Source organism: Nicotiana sylvestris, chromosome 7 (genome assembly GCF_000393655.2).
Source record: "Nicotiana sylvestris chromosome 7, ASM39365v2, whole genome shotgun sequence".
Taxonomy (NCBI): Eukaryota; Viridiplantae; Streptophyta; class Magnoliopsida; order Solanales; family Solanaceae; genus Nicotiana; species Nicotiana sylvestris.
In genome coordinates this window covers 173,161,544-173,180,378 of record NC_091063.1, presented here as the reverse complement: position 1 = coordinate 173,180,378, position 18,835 = coordinate 173,161,544, and positions in this window count along the sequence as shown.

Genomic DNA, 18,835 nt, shown 5'->3' with positions numbered 1-18,835 from the left:
TCTTGATGATTCGGTTAGCTTTGAGGGATGATTTGTTACTTAGGAGTGTGATCGGAAGTAATTGTGGAGGTCCGGTGTAGAATTAGGCTTGAATTGGCGAAGTTAGTATTTTGGCGAATTCCGGTTGATAGGTGAGATTTTGATCCGGGAGTCAGAATGGAATTCCGAGAGTTGTTGTAGCTTCGTTAGGTGATTTGGGATATGTGTGCAAAATGTCAGGTCATTCGGACGTGGTTTGGTCGGGATTTTGATGGAAAGTGTATTTCGGAAGTTTTTAGAAAATTAGGCTTGAATTCGATGAGTTTTGGGTAATTTGATGTTGTTTGAGGTGTTTTGATGATTGGAAGAGGTTTGAATAATGTTATGAATTATGTTGGCATGTTTGGTCGGGGTCCCATGAGACTCGGATAAGTTTTGGAAGAGTTTTTGGAAGATTTTTGTCGTTTGAACATAAGCATGTAATGATCCAAAGGTCAATTTTTAGTTCTAGAGATCGAAATTTTATTTCGAGATTTCCAGAATTTAAATAATGAATTATAGGAGTGATCTGGAAAGTTTGGTCTAATTTCATCAAGTCGCGATTGGGTTTTGACGCGAAACATGAATTAATTATTTAACGAGCGAAATGGGTATTTAACTGAGAAAATGAGCTCCGAATTTAGTTTTGACTAAAGGGCTATGTTCATATTATTATTTGAGACTCATAGGAACAAGAATCATCAAATTCCAAGGTCCCAGGCCCGAGAAATGAATTTTTGGGTAAAAATTGCTTTTTGAAAATATTTAAGGAAAATGGAAGTGAAATTCGATTAGAAAGTGATGGTATCGGGCCCGTATTTTGGTTTCGGAGCCCGGTACAGGTCTTATATATGGTATAAGCACTTTCGGTAAAGTTTGGTTGAAAACGGACGTCGTTTGACGTGTTTCGGACTCAAAATGGAAAATTTGATGTTGTTATGAAATTTGAAAGAATTTTTGGATTTTAAAGCTTAATTCGTGGTATATGATGTTATTTTGGCGATTTGATCACACGGTTAAGTTCGTAGGATGTTATTGAGTTAGTGTATGTGTTTGGTTAGGAGCCCCGAGGGCTCGGGAATGTTTCGGAAGTGCCTCGGAGTGATTTCGAACTTAGTAAAATTGGAGGAAATTGCAGAAATAGTACCCCGTGAACAGTACCGTGTACAGTACCCCATGAACAGTGATTACACACGTGAACAGTAACCCCACGCGTGAATAGTACTTCCGAAAAATTCTGGGCAGTGAGTTTATAAAACAAATCATCCGCGATTTTGGGTCATTTTTCCTCCATAGTTGATCATTTTGAGAGCTTCTTGGTGGAGATTAAAGAGGGATTCAAGGGAGAATGACTTAAGGTAAGTTTCTTGGACTTAGAACTCATTTTTATTGTGAATTCCACCTAGAGATTCATGAAATATAAGCCTACAAATCAAGAACTAGGGCTTGAATTTTTGGAACCAAACAGTTAGGATTTGATGGGTCATTTGAACTCGGATTTGGGAGTTCTTGGTATGTATAGACTCGTGGCGAGACAAGGAATCCGGTGATGTTAATTTTCTGATTTTTCGAGACGTGGGCCCGTGGCTCGGGTTTTGTCAAATTCGTGAATTTTGATATTTTTCGATTGCTTTCGATTGGGTATTCTCTCTTTAGCATAATGCGACATATTCGTTGTGATTTTGGGAAGATTCGTCACACGAGGAGGGTAATTTGAGAGGCAAGGGTATAGCGAGCTAGACTTTGACCGTCTTGAGGAGAGTAATTGATGTAAATGATGTCCTGAGGGTTTGAAACCCCAGAATTTCACATCGTAACGCTATATTGAGGTGACTTACATGCCGGATAATGGGCGTGGGGTAGAGCACCGTTGGGGATTGTGACTTGGTCCGCCCCGAGAGATGTTTTTACAGTGTTTTCTACTTGAACTAAATTGAGAATCATCCTTACTTGGATTTAATTGTTACATTTGGGCTTCTTGCCAATTATTTGAATCCTTCAGGGTTTGATATCACTGCTTTCGCATATTTTGCATATCATTTGACCTCAGTCCAAGGTTTTAAATATTGTTTTGCAAACTCAGCCATCTTTCTAAGATTTGAAAACTTAAATACAACAACAACAACAACAACAACCCAGTATAATCCCACTTAGTGGGGTCTGGGAGGGTAGTGTGTACGCAGACCTTACCCCTACCCTGAGATAGAGAGGCTGTTTCCAAATAGACCCCCGGCATCCTTCCCTCCAAGAACTTCCCACCTTGCTCTTGGGGAGACTCGAACTCACAACCTCTTGGTTGGAAGTGGAGGTTGCTTACCATCAGAGCAACCCCTCTTGAAAACTTAAATGATATTTCTAAATGATATTTCGGGCTGAGAACTACTGTTTTACAAATGCCCAAGGGGCTTATGATGATTTCTGGACTAAGCATGGATCGGGTTGCGTGCCGCAGTAGTGTTATATTGATATTGAGGCCGAGAGTCTGGTTGATTACATTGATATTGAGGCCGAGAGCCTGGGTGATTATACTGAGATTGATATGAGGCCGAGGGCCTAGATTTGATGCCACGAGATGACTTGATATTGCGCTTGGGCTGTAGGAGCCCCTTCGGAGTTTGCACACACCCCCAGTGAGCGTCGTCGACGATAAATAAATGGATGGCTCGGGCTGCACGCCGCAGTGGGTACTAGAGTGTACCATCATATGCATTGCCTTGCACTTATGCATTTGTTTTTATCTGTTATACATGTCTGAGTATTTGGTACTCTGACTTAATTGATTTGTTTCTTCACTATTTGTTGTTCTAAACTGTAAGTTATAGTTTACTTTATATTTTTCCATGATTTCTTATTCTCAGCCTTTATTTATGTTTATTACTCACTGGGTCGGAGTACTCACATTACTCCCTGCACCTTGCGTGCAGATCCAGGTACACCACAGGCTAAGTGAGGAATTGTTTAGCTGAGCAGGCAGTATCCGGGAGTATTGAGGTAGCTGCATGACGTTCGTAACCTTGATCTCTCCCCTCTATCTCTATCTTTTATTCCGTATTTTTCCTATACATACTTGTAATAGGTGGATATTCTGTATTAGAGGCTCATATTCGTGACACCGGATTCTGTTGGGCTATGATGTGGTATTTTAATTGAACTTCCGCAGATTTTATTATTAATTATACACTTGAATGTAATGACTTAGTAAATTCTCTGTGATATTTATCTATAATCTGAATAAGAATTTGGGATAATGTTGTTGAATGGTCGGGCTTGCCTAGCAGTGTGTTGGGCGCCATCATGATCGGGGTTGAGGTCGTGACAAGTTGGTATCAGAGCCTAGGTTAATTGGTCTCGCGAGTTATGAGCCGGTTTAGTAGAGTCTCGCGGATCGGTACGGATACGTATGTATTTATCCTCGAGAGACTGCAGAACCTTTAGGAAAACTTCACATTATTAAATTCTTATCGTGCGTCCTTGATTCATCTTGAAAAGAAACTTTTGAAATTCCTTCCACGCGTTTGTATGCGCGCATGGGCGCTTAGTATCAGATGTGCCTCGATGGCTTGTGATTCCCCGATCGAGGGGCGAGGTGTTATCTCTGTGAGTTTATGGTGGGCCAGTCTGGAGGACTTAAGGTTGGATCTTTGCCTATTGCGGGAGCGCCGCAGTGCTGATTGTGTGAACAAGTGTTTTTGAACTTATATGTTCGATAGTGTCCCTGTAAGTGGAAATGATGGTTGTGGCTATATGATGAGTATGTTAGTACTGCGAGGCGTAACTATATAATTTGGAAGCAACGAGAAGGGTCTGCTGAATGATGGAAGAACTAATAGATGCTTGAAGTCCAGATTCAAGTTATAGCCCGAGTTATGGGTGTGTGAAGAATCTTTTCATGTCTCCTAGTTGGGAGTGACGTAAATTTCATGTTGCGGTATGAGTACAGACTCAGGAAGATCAAGTGACTACGTAATGCTTATGGCGGTGGAAGGTATGCAGAAATGTTAGTTGGGGGAAAAGCAGGTGGGTCATCTCTTGCGGGGTGTTCTAAAGTTGTGTTATCCTTATGTTATCTATTAGAACACCTCAATTGCAAGTGAATAAAATGTATTGAAATCTAAATTGGATCGCCTAAAGAGTGGGCTTAACTGTTGTGTGAGTGAATGCGAGATTTACAGAAGAGTTAAAAATTCTAAATAATTTGTGTTTCCACAAGCTTATGAAGGATCGAGTTTAATCTCACTATGGTATTGAGGCAATAATGGAGTATATGCGTTATGAGTATAGTATGTTGTGATCTATGGCTTCGAGCCAAGTTGGGAAGCTTTCTATTAGTTAGCGGATTGTGCGGTTATGTACTATGTTAGTTTTGATTTGATGCATGCTGGTGAATCAGTTCTGGTTGTGGAAATTGGGCCGAGAATTGCACGAGTGAAGGAAATTTTTTGACAAGATGTCATGAGCTCTGATGAGCAGGAGATAAGTTTCGATGTTTATGGTAAGTTGGTATTGTCTTCAGCGTCACCTAAGATCGGTGTTTTGTATAAAGGGTTTTACGTCATGGTTAATAATTCTTGATCGCTCTTTAGCATTAGTGCGACCGGTGGTTTGGATGTACGCTCCAGATATTGTTGTGGTAGGTTGTGGGAGTATGTCCCACGGGAAGATTATATAAGTGCGGCATGTGATCATTTGATTGATTAAAGATGTAAACCAAGTATGAAGTTTGCAACAGTGTGATGTTGAGTATAGTTGTCTATATGCTATTTTGTATGACTTGCTTCTTGTTTTCTAAGGAAAGTCCGTATTAGTGCGTGGGATTGGTAATTCCTTCCAGAGTTCGTTTTTTTTTGTATCGCATTCGAATTGGTAGCCTGTTGGCATATTGGGGCATCATATGCGGCTTTTGATTATGTCTAGGGTGGCTTATTGCCTGAGCAGTTCGTAATGGGTGAGATGAGATCATTGAATTCGAGATCAGTGCAATCTAAGTATGTGAAGTAAATTAAGGGGTTAAGACCATTGTTTGGTTCAGAATGAGGTGATAGTTCTTGCCAGAAGTGTAGACCCAATGAATTGTTGATTCGGCGGTGTTATGAATTTATACAGATCTCATTCGTCGTATCGGTATTGTATGAATTTGAACAACACCTATGTATGCCATGCAGAGCATGGGATGTGTAACTATTTTTCTTCTAGATGGGATCAATGGAAGTTCTTGACTAGTTGAGTACGTAAACGTTCATGGTTCGGAAAGGAGGTGAAGTCCTCATGTTACCTTAGGATGGTATGGTATATGTGATATGTTGTGAAGGGTTGAGATTTACGTGTGTAAGGCTACAGTTCAGTTCTGAATGAAAATTCATAACATTCTTAGACGGTACGGGAAGCTTTAGGTGATTAGAGAAATGAGCTTCAGATGATTAGGGTGAATGATATTCAGATGATTAAGGAAATGGTATTGCTAATTGGAAGTGATTTGATGAGAGTATATGTCTCAGAAAAAGGTAATGTGATTAAACTGATGATATTTTGGTAGTATTGCGGCATGTTCTTGGTGGGTCCACTGGTGGTATTCGGGTTTGCTTGGTAGCACAGGGAAATTTTGAGTATCTGTCGTGGAATGATTGGGTATCAAAGGTGTGCATGTATTCGCACGGTGGAAACTGGAATCAGGTATGATGATTTGTGTGCCATATGGAGTTGGAGACTGGGAGTTCTCATGTACATACTAGGTTGTGGTAGTGGGTCGTGTGTATTCGGCACCGTTTAGCGGCAATCGGGATTTGGAGGCTCGAGTGGATCTTTGTTTGCTGGTATGTTAGATTTTGGATGTGATGTCGAAATTCAGACTGGTTGTCTTAATGTTGAGTGATTCTGAACTATTGCGCTACGAGCAATACCAAAAATGCCATTGGTTGAGTGATGAAGTGCATTGGATTGTCTAGCAGAGTGGTTTATATTTCAAAGGACCAGCAGACGGTTGGGAAGGATTGCTTTCTTAATTGGGCATTCATGATGGATGTCAGTGCAAAGGTTGCTATCATTAATTCAGTTCCGGTGTTGGGGGACTTTCTAGATGAGTTTCATATGGCTAGGCATGTCGCCGGGCGAGGTTGTTGATTTCAGTATTAATTTGGTGTCGGGAACCGGATCGTCTGGCTCCGATAGGAGTTGTAGTAGTGGAAGTCGAGCGGGATGAGTAATTGGGTGTTGCTCGGAGAATAATGTACCGGTTATGTTCTATTAGGTTTGTGTGTGTGTTATTTGTTTCACCATGGGTGTAATGATTTGCTTTGGCTCCAGACATCAATTGAGCATGGTTATCGATTTCAAGCATAGTGACTTGAGGTATTTCCTGTGGAGTAGTATTTGGATAGGAACGCGCGTTGCAGCAAAGCTGTGTGGAAACATGACATTGCAGGTCAAATTTGTGTGTCCTATTTCTATGATGTGAGACAGGGTCTCAGCCTTATGTTGTGGCAGTACTGGTGAGTTTGAGGTACAACTCTCTCAGTTGAGTCATTTTCATGAATTGAGTATGTTCGGACCGTTTCTTATTGGTGCACGTATTATGCAAGTTGTGGCTTAGGCATGTATTGATGTGTCATGTCACCTGAGTAGTGTGTTTGGTTAGAAGAGATCGTTGAAATCATTACTGAATGCGAACGGATTCGATTTCAGTATGTATGATGGGTAAATATTGAGGTTCGGTTCAAAATTTTCTATGGTAATTACCAGGAGAGAAATGACTTCATGAAAGGTTGACATAGGAAATGGTTATGATTTATTGCGTGTTTCCTTTATCATTGGCAGTATGTGAAAGTGTTGGAATGATGCTTTAGTTGTTAAGAGGTTTCCTATCGATATTCGATTATTATGTGCAACAACTGTGAATAGAAATTATCATTTCGAGTGTTTGAGTTATGTGGCATATCAGATAATTGCACCTGATGTTGCAGGTATGGGTTATTACAACTGGTTCGGGCTTATTCTGAGTATGGATGTGAAGTTCTAATCTTGTGTATGATTTCGGAAGGTGCAGTGTGGTTCTATGGTTTATGGACTAGATGGATTGTGAAATTTCAGCTATGTTGTGTTATTGGACCTATGCGAGATAGGGTAGTGTGGGATCACCCACGGGTATATTCTTGGTAAAGTCGTTCAACTATTGGTTGGCTTCTAGGACAACTCTAGGTACGCTCGAGGACGAGCGTTTGTTTAAGTTGGGGGGGATGTGACGACCCGACCCATCGTCTCGTGAGTTACCGCCCCGTTTTCCCCGTTTCTTATTTCTTCATGCTTCATTATTAGTGTTGGGTGTGAACGAGTTGATTTGGATTGGTTTTAGTAGGAAATGAGACACTTAGTCTCTTTAAGGAAGGTTTGTTTTGGAAAAGTCAACCGGACGTTGACTTAGGTGTTAGAGGGCTCGAATTTGAATCTCGATGATTCGGTTAGCTTCGGGGGATGATTTGTGGCTTAGGAGTGTGATCGGAAGTAATTGTGGATGTCCGATGTAGAATTAGGCTTGAATTGGCGAAGTTAGTATTTTGGCGAATTCCGATTGATAGGTGAGATTTTGATCCGAGAGTCGGAATGGAATTCTGAGAGTTGTTGTAGCTTCGTTAGGTGATTTGGGATATGTGTGCAAAATGTCAGGTCATTCGAACGTGGTTTGGTCGGGTTTTTGATGGAAAGTGTATTTCGGAAGTTTTTAGAAAATTAGGCTTGAATTCGATGAGTTTTGGGTAATTTGGTGTTGTTTGAGGTGTTTTGATGATTGGAAGAGGTTTGAATAATGTTATGAATTATGTTGGCATGTTTGGTCGGGGTCCCATGAGGCTCGGATAAGTTTTGGAAGAGTTTTTGGAAGATTTTTGCCGTTTGAGCATAAGCATGTAATGATCCAAAGGTCCATTTTCAGTTCTAGAGATCGAAATTTTATTTCATCAAGTTTGGTCTAATTTCATCAAGTCGCGATTGGGTTTTGACGCGAAACATGAGTTAATTGTTTAACGAGCAAAATGGGTATTGAGCTGAGCAAATGAGCTCCGAATTGAGTTTAGACTAAAAGGCTATGTTCGTATTATTATTTGTGACTCATAGGAACAAGAATCATCGAATTCCGAGGTCCCAGGCCCGAGAAATGAGTTTTTGAGTAAAAATTGCTTTCTAAAAATATTTAAGGAAAATGGAAATGAAATTTGATTAGAAAGTGATGGTATCGGGCCCGTATTTTGGTTTCGGAGTCCGGTACAGGTCTTATATATGGTTTAAGCACTTTCTGTAAAGTTTGCTTGAAAACGGACGTCGTTTGACGTGTTTCGGACTCAAAATGGAAAATTTGATGTTGTTATGAAATTTGAAAGAATTCTTGGATTTTAAAGCTTAATTCGTGGTATATGACGTTATTTTGGCAATTTGATCGCACGGTTAAGTTCGTAGGATGTTGTTTAGTTAGTGTATGTGTTTGGTTAGGAGCCCCGAGGGCTCGGGAGTGTTTCGGAGGTGTCTCGCAGTGATTTCGGACTTAGTAAAATTCGAGAAATTGCAGAAATAGTACCCCGTGAACAGTACCGTGTACAGTACCCCGTGAATAATAACCACGCGCGTGAACAGTAACCGCACGCGTGAACAGTACTTCCGAAAAATTCTGGGCAGTGAGTTTATAAAACAAATCATCCGCGATTTTGGGTCATTTTTCCTCCATGGTTGATCATTTTGAGAGCTTCTTGGTGGAGATTAAAGAGGGATTCAAGGGGGAACGACTTGAGGTAAGTTTCTTGGACTTAGAACTCGTTTTTATTGTGAATTCCACCTAGAGATTCATGAAATATAAGCCTACAAATCAAGAACTAGGGCTTGAATTTTGTAACCAAACAATTAGGATTTGATGGGTCATTTGAACTCGAATTTGGGAGTTCTTAGTATGTATAGACTCGTGGCGAAACAAGGAATCCGGTGATGTTAATTTTCTGATTTTTTGAGACGTGGGTCCGGGGCTCGGGTTTTGTCAAATTCGTGAATTTTGATATTTTTCGATTGCTTTCAATTGGGTATTGTCTCTTTAGCATAATGCGACATATCCGTTGTGATTTTGGGCAAATTCGTCGCACGAGGAGGTTAATTTGAGAGGCAAGGGCATAGCGAGCTAGACTTTGACCATCTTGAGGCGAGTAATTGATGTAAATGATGTCTTGAGGGTTTGAAACCCCGGAATTTTACATCGTAACGCTATATTGAGGTGACTTGCACGCCGGATAACGGGCGTGGGGTAGAACACCGTTGTGGATTGTGACTTGGTCCGTCCCGAGAGATGTTTTTACCGTGCTTTCTAGTTGAACTAAATTGAGAATCATCCTTAATTGGATTTAATTGTAGCATTTGGGCTTCTTGCCAATTATTTGAATCCTTCAGGGATTGATATCACTGCTATCGCATATTTTGCATATCATTTGACCTCAGTCCAAGGTTTTAAATACTGTTTTGCAAACTCAGCCATCTTTCTAAGATTTGAAAACTTAAATGATATTTCTAAATGATATTTCGGGTTGAGAACTACTGTTTTACAAATGCCCAAGGGGCTTATGATGATTTCTGGACTGAGCATGGATCGGACTGCACGCCGCAGTGGGTACTAGAGTGTACCATCATATGCATTGCATTGCACTCATGCATTTGTTTTTATCTGTTATACCTGTCTGAGTATTTGGTACTCTAACTTAATTGACTTGTTGCTTCACTATTTGTTGTTCTAAACTGCTAGTTATAGTTTACTTTGTATTTTTCCATGATTTCTTATTCTCAGCCTTTATTTATGTTTATTACTCACTGGGTCGGAGTACTCACATTACTCCCTGCACCTTGCGTGCAGATCCAGGTACACCACAGGCTAAGTGAGGAATTGTTTAGCTGAGCAGGCAGTATCCGGGAGTATTGAGGTAGCTGCATGGCGTTCGCAGCCTTGATCTCTCCCCTCTATCTCTATCTTTTATTCCGTATTTTTCCTAGACAGACTTGTAATAGGTGGATATTCTGTATTAGAGGCTCATATTCGTGACACCGGATTCTGTTGGGCTATGGTGTGGTATTTTAATTGAACTTCCGCAGATTTTATTATTAATTATACACTTGAATGTAATGACTTAGTAAATTCTCTGTGATATTTATCTATAATCTGAATAAGAATTTGGGATAATGTTGTTGAATGGTCGGACATGCCTAGCAGTGTGTTGGGCGCCATCATGACCAGGGTTGGGGTCATGACATGAGCTCACTCCTTCTTCTTCATACGGAAAAAAAACCCCTCTTTTCTTTTCCCTTTCCGGTGGGGTTCTGTTCATCTCTTTATTTTGTGAGAATTCTCCCCCAGCCGAAGACCCCCCCTTTGGGGCTTACTTGTGCTTGTATATATAGTCGAAAATCCCTCTTACCCTTGCCACGACCTTGGCGTGCCTGGGGTAGTCAGGTCTCCTAGTTGCTGTTATGCTGAATGTCTTAAAAGAGGGATTAGATTGACTCTATTGGCTCCTTACCCAGTGGCAAAAGTGCGGTCGTGACCCCCTTGATCGAAGTTGTTAGATTTTGACTAATACAGTTAGTCCCTCCATTGGTCGGGGTTATGCCTCATCAGGCCTGACAGACGGATCACATATGCGATGTAGTCGAGAGGAATCTGACCCATCGTTATGTTCTTTAGTTGTGTATCGCGAACGTATAGAAATAACGCCGTCTGAGTTCGAGCAAGGTCGAACCTTTCTGTTTCTTGGATGGCGTAGGCTCTGGCCTTAAAGTCATTTCAAACTTATCGAAATGATGGCGTTTGAGTTCGAGCGAGGTTGAACTTTTCTATTTCTGTTGACAGCGAAGGCCCATGGCCTTAGAGGTTATTTTGAACTTATCGAAATAACGACGTCAGAGTTCGAATGGTCGTAAGAATGTGTTTTCGGTATTCGCAAATTGTCGCGATGGTATCATAATTGAAACGCCGGTAGGTAAACGAAACGTTGCTTCGTGCGTGCCATCATTATGACACACGTTTTTGAGGAACTAAAATGTTTCGCGTCCTATCAGGTTCAAATGACGACTCTTGGGTTTCTAGCTTGGGGGATTTGTGTCTCTTATAAATAGGGGAATCTTGTTATTTGCTTTTCACACTTCAGTGTTCATTTTAAGGAAATTCCCCTGATATCTCCTTTTCGGATATATCGAGTTCTTGCTTACTTTCTTGCTTAGTGCAATCTTTAGTTTTTTTTTCTTTTTCCGGGAAGTTTTTTCCTTTTGGCTAAAAATGGCCAGTGCTTCTTCCCGTGATAATCTTCTTGTCGCCCCTCCGGTAACTGAGGACCTTTTTCAGGCTACTGGGGAATCGGGCATGGTGGAGGATGAGGAGGTTCCTTCGGTAGACGAGATCCTACCCCGCCCTGGGATGGAGGCGATTGACTTCAGTATCGACGGTGGAACAGAACCAGAGAACATTATTCCCGTTATAAGAGAGAGGGGGATCGTGGATTTGAGGGAGCGATGGGGAATCCCTAGCTTCGTCGAGATACAGCCGGCGGGGAGAAACGACTGAGTTCAATACATCCGCCCCAGTTTTTGTATGTTCTACACCTACCCCTTCATTATAGGGTACACGCTCCCGCTTCCTATGTTAGTGGTGGATTTCTGCAGCTACTATGAGGTGTGTCCTACTTAACTCTCTCCTTATTTATACAAGTTGTTTCTCATGCTACTCAAATACGCGGAGCTTGCCGGTCGTGAGGTTATTCTGGGCCATGTGCTTAGCCTTTTTGCTCCCCAATTGATTCGAGGCACGATGATTCATGCGCATCCTCGGGGATCGAAGGTACTAGTGGTGAAGATGGATGATAGAACGAATCATCGCTTTTACGAGAATTGTTTCTACCTACGGACCGAGCACATTATGGCGGACCCGACTGGGTTCCCCGAGAGATGGAATTTTTCCCGTAAGTTTGCATCGCTAATTAATAGAATGTTTGATTTCTCTTTTTCTCTTTTTTTGTTACGTTACGGGTACTGAATTGCCTTATTATTCTGCAGCCGAGAAGTTACCTCCACCGCCTATTGAAGGGATTCGCGAATGGGTAAAGGTCGTTCTTCCCCACACAGTGGGGGTTCGCACCTGGTCGACTTTTCACGAAAGGTTGGGACGTAGGCCCCCTACAGGTGAGATGGAGTCCTTATTTATTGTTCTCCTTTTCGTTTTTCTTCTCGTCTCTTATACCTCATTTGTCGCTGTTAGGGAGAGTGCAGAGAGCCAGGGCTCCTCAATTGGCCTTTCGCCAGCCGGCTGCATCCGCTCGTCTTGTCGCGGTACCTGCTACTCGTCCTTCGTCGAGGGCAGCTTCGGTCGAATCTGCAGCATTGGTTGCCCCAGCTAGGACTGCCTCTCAGGACGAGGTTGGTCTTATGAATGAATCACCTTCAACTGGGGAGGAGGAAGGGCCGTCGAAGAGACGTAGGGTAGAGTTCGAGGTGGCGCCTCCAATAGTGATTAACCTGGACGAGTCTCCCCCGACGGGCTCAGGGGACGGTGTTACTACACCGTCTTCCATAGAGGTAGAGCAAGTCGTTGAAGCAAACGACGGTGGTTGGTGCCTGGAAACTCCGGTTGTTACAATGGCTCAGCCAGAAGTTCCTGATATCACTGGTGATCAGTGCCCTGCCGTAGCAGAGAACCAGACCTCCGATGCCGCTATAGTGACTTCAAACGTGCCCTTTTTGTCTGCGGAAAGTCGGACTCCTCCTTCTGCAGTGGAAGGGGGAAAGGCATAGTGATTGACGAATATGAATCCGAGTCAGACCTGGATCCTGACGACGTTAGAATGTTCGAGGAGGGCCTTACTTATTCGGTGGTTCACACCGGGGGTTCTGCTCGAGTTCTCAGAAATCCTTCCGACGTGAATCTTTTGGTGCATTAGGATAACTTGGTGCCTCAATTTAGCCTGCTGTGCTCGGAAGCGGAGAACAAGTCTCTACGGAGTATCCCTGATGCCGAATTGAGGGATGAGGTGGTCATTATGGGCTTGAGGGTATGATATATTTTTGGCTCTTGTTTTGGACTTTCCCTTTGTTTGAAAGCATTAGTTTAATCGCTTTTATTTTTTTAGACATATATGGTGGAGGTGGAAAGCATTCGTAGGGCCAACACCCGATCGAGGATCTTCTTGCAGATGTTGGAGAAATACCGTCGCTACCGAGACAGGTGTCGTGAATTGCACGAACGGTTGAAGACGGACCCTCGCAACCGGGCTCTAGGCGAGGAGTTGGAGAGGAGGGATAGACGATCTGTAGTAAGAGCGAGCTCGAGGAGCAACTCCGCCTCAAGGACGAGGAGCTCGAATTGGGCAAGGGTGTTGCCGCAGAATGTGAGTATTTGCAGGGCAAGCTGAGGTCCATGCAGTCGGAGATGGACCAGAACTTGGTCCAGGTTAAGACGATAAGTGCAGAATGGAGAGGAAAGCTGACCGCATTGGAAAATAAGGTCACTGGCCTGGAGAATATTGAAGAGATCCTGGTCTGAGGCCTTAGCTAGGGCGGCGGATTTAGAAGAAACTATTCGTGTGCTCCAGTCTGAGCAAGAATTGGAGAGGGTGACAACAACCCTTATGGAGGTGAGGTTCGAGGAGCGGATTGGTATGACTGATCAGGAAGCTTTGGTCCTGTCAGATCGAGTCGCGACCCTGGAGGTGGAGAATGAGAGACTGAAAACTCAAGCTGAATCGTCTTACGCTATTGTTCCCCGCCAGACTCATGAGCTCGGAGCCTATGTCGAAGCTCAGCGTGACATTTATAAGAGTTTGTTGGAAGTGGGCACCGTGACCGAGGCTGCATATGAGGAAGCACGAGCGAAAGCTCATGAGGCTCGCATCAACTATGGTTATGACGCGGCGACGCCCAACGCTAATGGGGGCACAAATGGTGATAATGATGACCCTCGTGGGGACGGTGATGATGACGGCGATGGTGACGCCAAGTGAAAAATATTTGGACTTTGTTTTCATTTTCATTTCGTTGGTAGGCTGGTATCTGTTTGCTCCGTTGTTTTTTTTGTTGGCCTGGGCCTGTTGTAAGCGGCGATTGTCCGCACTCATGACTTTTCAATAAAAAAGAGTTCATCATCATTTGCCTTGTATCTCAATTTTCATTATTAATTATACGACTTTGGCGCGAGACGGGAGCTCGTCTAACGAGTCCCGATCTTTTTTTTTCTGATGACGAATGCCTTGGCCTTAAGGGTATTATTTCGAACTTATCGAAATAATAACCCGTCATGATTCGAGCGAGATCGAATCCTTCTTTTACTTTGATGGCGAAGGCTCTTGGCCTTAAGGGTGTTATTTCGAACTTATCAAAATAATAACCCATTGTGATTCGAACGAGGTCGAATCCTGCTTTTACTTTGATAGCGAAAGCCCTTAGCCTTAAGAGTGTTATTTCGAACTTATCAAAATAACAACCCATCGTGATTCGAAAGAGGTCGAATGCTGCTTTTACGTTGATGGATAAGGCCCTTAGCCTTAAGTGTGTTATTTCGAACTTATCAAAATAACAGCCCGTCGTGATTCGAACAAGGTTGAATCCTGCTTTTACTTTGATGGCGAAGGCCCTTAGCCTTAAGGGTGTTATTTCGAACTTATCGAAATAACAACCCATCGTGATTCTAACAAGGTCGAATCCTGTTTTTACTTTGATGGCGAAGGCCCTTAGCCTTAAGGGTGTTATTTCGAACTTATCGAAATAACAATCCCTCGTGATTCGAACGAAGTCGAATCCTGCTTTTACTTTGATAGAGAAGGCCCTTAGCCTTAAGGGTGTTATTTCAAACTTATCGAAATAACAACCCGTCGTGATTCGAACGAGGTCGAATCGTGCTTTTACTTTGATGGCGAAGGGCCTTAGCCTTAAGGGTGTTATTTCGAACTTATCAAAATAATAGCCCGTCGTGATTCGAACGAGGTCGAATCCTGCCTTTACTTTGATGGCGAAGGCCCTTAGCCTTAAGGGTGTTATTTCGAACTTATCAAAATAATAACCCATTGTGATTCGAACGAGGTCGAATCCTGCTTTTACTTTGATAGCGAAAGCCCTTAGCCTTAAGAGTGTTATTTCGAACTTATCAAAATAACAACCCATCGTGATTCGAAAGAGGTCGAATGCTGCTTTTACGTTGATGGATAAGGCCCTTAGCCTTAAGTGTGTTATTTCGAACTTATCAAAATAACATCCCATCGTGATTCGAACGAGGTCGAATCCTATTTTTACTTTGATGGCGAAGGCCCTTAGCCTTAAGGGTGTTATTTCGAACTTATCGAAATAACAACCCGTCGTGATTCGAACGAGGTCGAATCCTGCTTTTACTTTGATGGCGAAGGCCCTTAGCCTTAAGGGTGTTATTTTGAACTTATCGAAATAACAACTCATCCTGGTTCGAACGAGGTCGAATCCTGCTCTTACTTTGATGGCGAAGGCCCTTAGTCTTAAGGGTGTTATTTCGAACTTATCGAAATAATAGCCCGTCGTGATTCGAACGAGGTCGAATCCTTCTTTTACTTTGATGGTGAAGGCCCTTAGCCTTAAGGGTGTTATTTCGAACTTATCAAAATAACAGCCCGTCGTGATTCGAACGAGGTCGAATCCTGCTTTTACTTTGATGGCGAAGGCCCTTAGCCTTAAGGGTGTTATTTCGAATCTTAGCGAAATAACAACCCGTCGTGATTCGAACGAGGTCGAATCCTGCTTTTACTTTGATGGAGAAGGCCCTTAGCCTTAAGGGTGTTATTTTGAACTTATCGAAATAACAACCCGTCGTGATTCGAACGAGGTCGAATCCTGCTTTTATTTTGATAGCGAAGGCCCTTAGCCTTAAAGGTGTTATTTCAAACTTATCGAAACAATAACCCGTTGTGATTCGAATGCGGTCGAATCCTGCTTTTACTTTGATGACGAATACTTTTCGCAAAAGTCCTAGTTTGGTCAGCATTGCTCGCATCAGATGGTTCAATGCCACGGACACGAGTTGTCAATATTTTGCACAGGCTCGTGTTGCACGCGTGCTGGAGTTTCTCATTCGATTTTGGCCATTTTTTTTGAAGTCGCTGTTGACCGGGAGAGTTTCGGCTGTGCCGAAATGATTTTTGGTTCCTCAATCTAGGTACCCGTGCGCTCGTTCATTCGCATGGATTTCGTATACCCGGTTTGACGGAGTATGGGGAATGAGGATAAGATGTTCCTTGCCTCTGCCTGGCGGCTTTGAAAGAAGGGGAGAAACTGGATTGCAGCACCTTTCGCCTTGTCCGAGATATTCGAAGCCGATAGAGCGGGGAGTTCCCGACCTTGCGTCTGTTTGATTTCTTTTCCCTCAGCGCGCTGCCTCCAAATCTGGTGTGAGTTGGGCTCTCTTCTCGTGTTTCTTAGCTTCGATCCAGGAAAAACTAAGAGTTTTCACTAGGAAATACCCACAGATGTGCCAAATTATTTGTCTCAAAAGATTTTTAACTCTTTTTAAGCAAATCAATCAAAGATAAAGGGGTAAATCGTAGTCAAACTTAATTAATATCAGATCGAAAGATTGAATGACAGCAATTGCATATTAGATGAATAGAGCACCAAAAGATCTTATTTAAAATTGAGCGTTGCCTTCCCTCTCCGTAGAGGGGGACTAAGAATTACAATTATTTTGCCCTTTTCGGAGTACAAGGATGGAGTTCACTCATTCTTCTTTATACGGAAAAAACCCTCTTTTCTTTTCCCTTTTCGGCGGGGTTCTGTTCATCTATTTATTTTGTGAGAATGCTCCCCCAGCCGAAGACCCCCCTTTTGGGGCTTACTTGCACTTGTATATATAGTCGAAAATCCCTCTTACCCTTGCCACGACCTTGGTGTGCCTGGGCTAGTCAGGTCTCCTGGTTGTTGTTGTGTTGAATGTCTTAAAAGAAGGATTGGATTGACTCTATTGGCTCCTTACCTAGTGGCAAAAATGCGGTCGTGACCGTCCTGATCGAAGTGGTCAAATTTTGACCAATACAAGTTTAACACAAAAGGAACAATGTCATATTGTATAAATTAGACTATCTTTGAGCTGATGTGGTAGGGCGACGAGGCTGTTAAAGTTCGACTAGAAGCCTAAGCCAAGAAGGTACCAACGATGTGACGAGCCCCTTTAGAAGATTAGAGTAAGCTTTCTTGTGGTAGTAATTGATACGAGTGTCTCTCCACTTCTTTTAGCGTGCACTGTTTTCTTACATGTCGCCTTACGCATATAAAATAAGATTTTAAAAGCACCATTATCACCTTAATTATCTCTCTTAACCATTTTAAATTATTATAATTTAATATAAACGTCTGGTACAAATAAAATTTTAATTTTTACCCGCCCATGCCTCATTAAGATATTTACTACCTCCGTCTCAAATTATCTGTCATGTTTCACTTTTACATGCCTTTAAAAAATATTAATTAGGAGGGTTGGACTATTTTAACCTTTTTTATGTATTAAAATATAATCTGTCTTAATTGAATATCTATCGTATTTATGTGCTAAATTTTTTTTACCCGCCCCATGCCTCATGTGTCCAGGACATTAATTTAAATAAAAGGCAGTCCGATGAACTAAGCTCTTGCTATGCGGGGGTCTAGGTCCGGGGAAGGACCGGGTCATAAGGATCTATTGTACGTAGTCTTATCCTATATTTTTTTGTAAGAGACTATATTAATGGCTCGAACTCAAGGACATTAATTAAAACATTTATAAATATCTATTCTTTTTCTTCCTTGGATCTGCAACTACCTTACAAGTTGTCATTATGCTAGTTATTAAAATAAAGCCTTCATATTCCAAAATACTAAAGAAACCATTAATAATTCAACTGCTGATATCAAATGACCTGCTAAAGCAATAAATAAATTTAAAGAGTAGATAAGATCTATTCGTGATTAGGTCATGTAAATATTAGATTAGCCATATTAATTCTTCATGATTATACACTGGGTCCCTTTAATTAATTAAACATATCGAGTCATGTGATACAGAAATTAGATTGACCTTTCTTCTTTCTCTTTTCTTCTGCCTATTTGGTAATATGATAAAGCTATAAATTAAAGGTGACCTTCAACTATTGGAATATAGTAATTCTAAACATTTGCATTAGGTACTGTTAAATATTCATTATAATAAGTTCGAAATATTTTAAGGCATTTTATTAAATTATAAATAGAAATATGAAAAAGGACAGAATTCTTTTAAAAGATATTTGAAACTTTTCTAATCAACAGATTCTTGAAACCAACAATAAATAAGAAAAATTAAATTTTATTAAATAAATTTAATCCCTCTATACATAGTATTATTGTATAGAAAATATATTCTATTATCAATTACTCTCGCTGTCCCAAAAAGTTGATATTACTTTTTTGGTTTCTTATTTCCATTAGCCTAATAGCCCGTTTGGCCAAACTGCAAAAATCAGCTTGTTTTGAGAATTGTTTTTTTTCAAAAGTGTTTTTCTCAAAAGTACTTTTGGTAAGAAACAATTTGTGTTTGGCTAATTAGTTTAAAAAGCACTTTTCAGCAGCAATTAGTGTTTGGCCAAGCTTTAAAAAAGTGCTTCTAAGTATATTTTTCTCAAAAATGCTTATTAAAAAAGTGCTTTTGGAGAAAAATTACTTTTTTCTAGTTCTCCAAAACTGCTTCTGCTTCTCTAAGTCAGGGGATCAAGTACCTTTTGGTTTAATTTTTTTTTAAAAAAGTAATGGTGAACTCATCCGGAAATTCTGGATCTGCCTATGTCTGTCATTA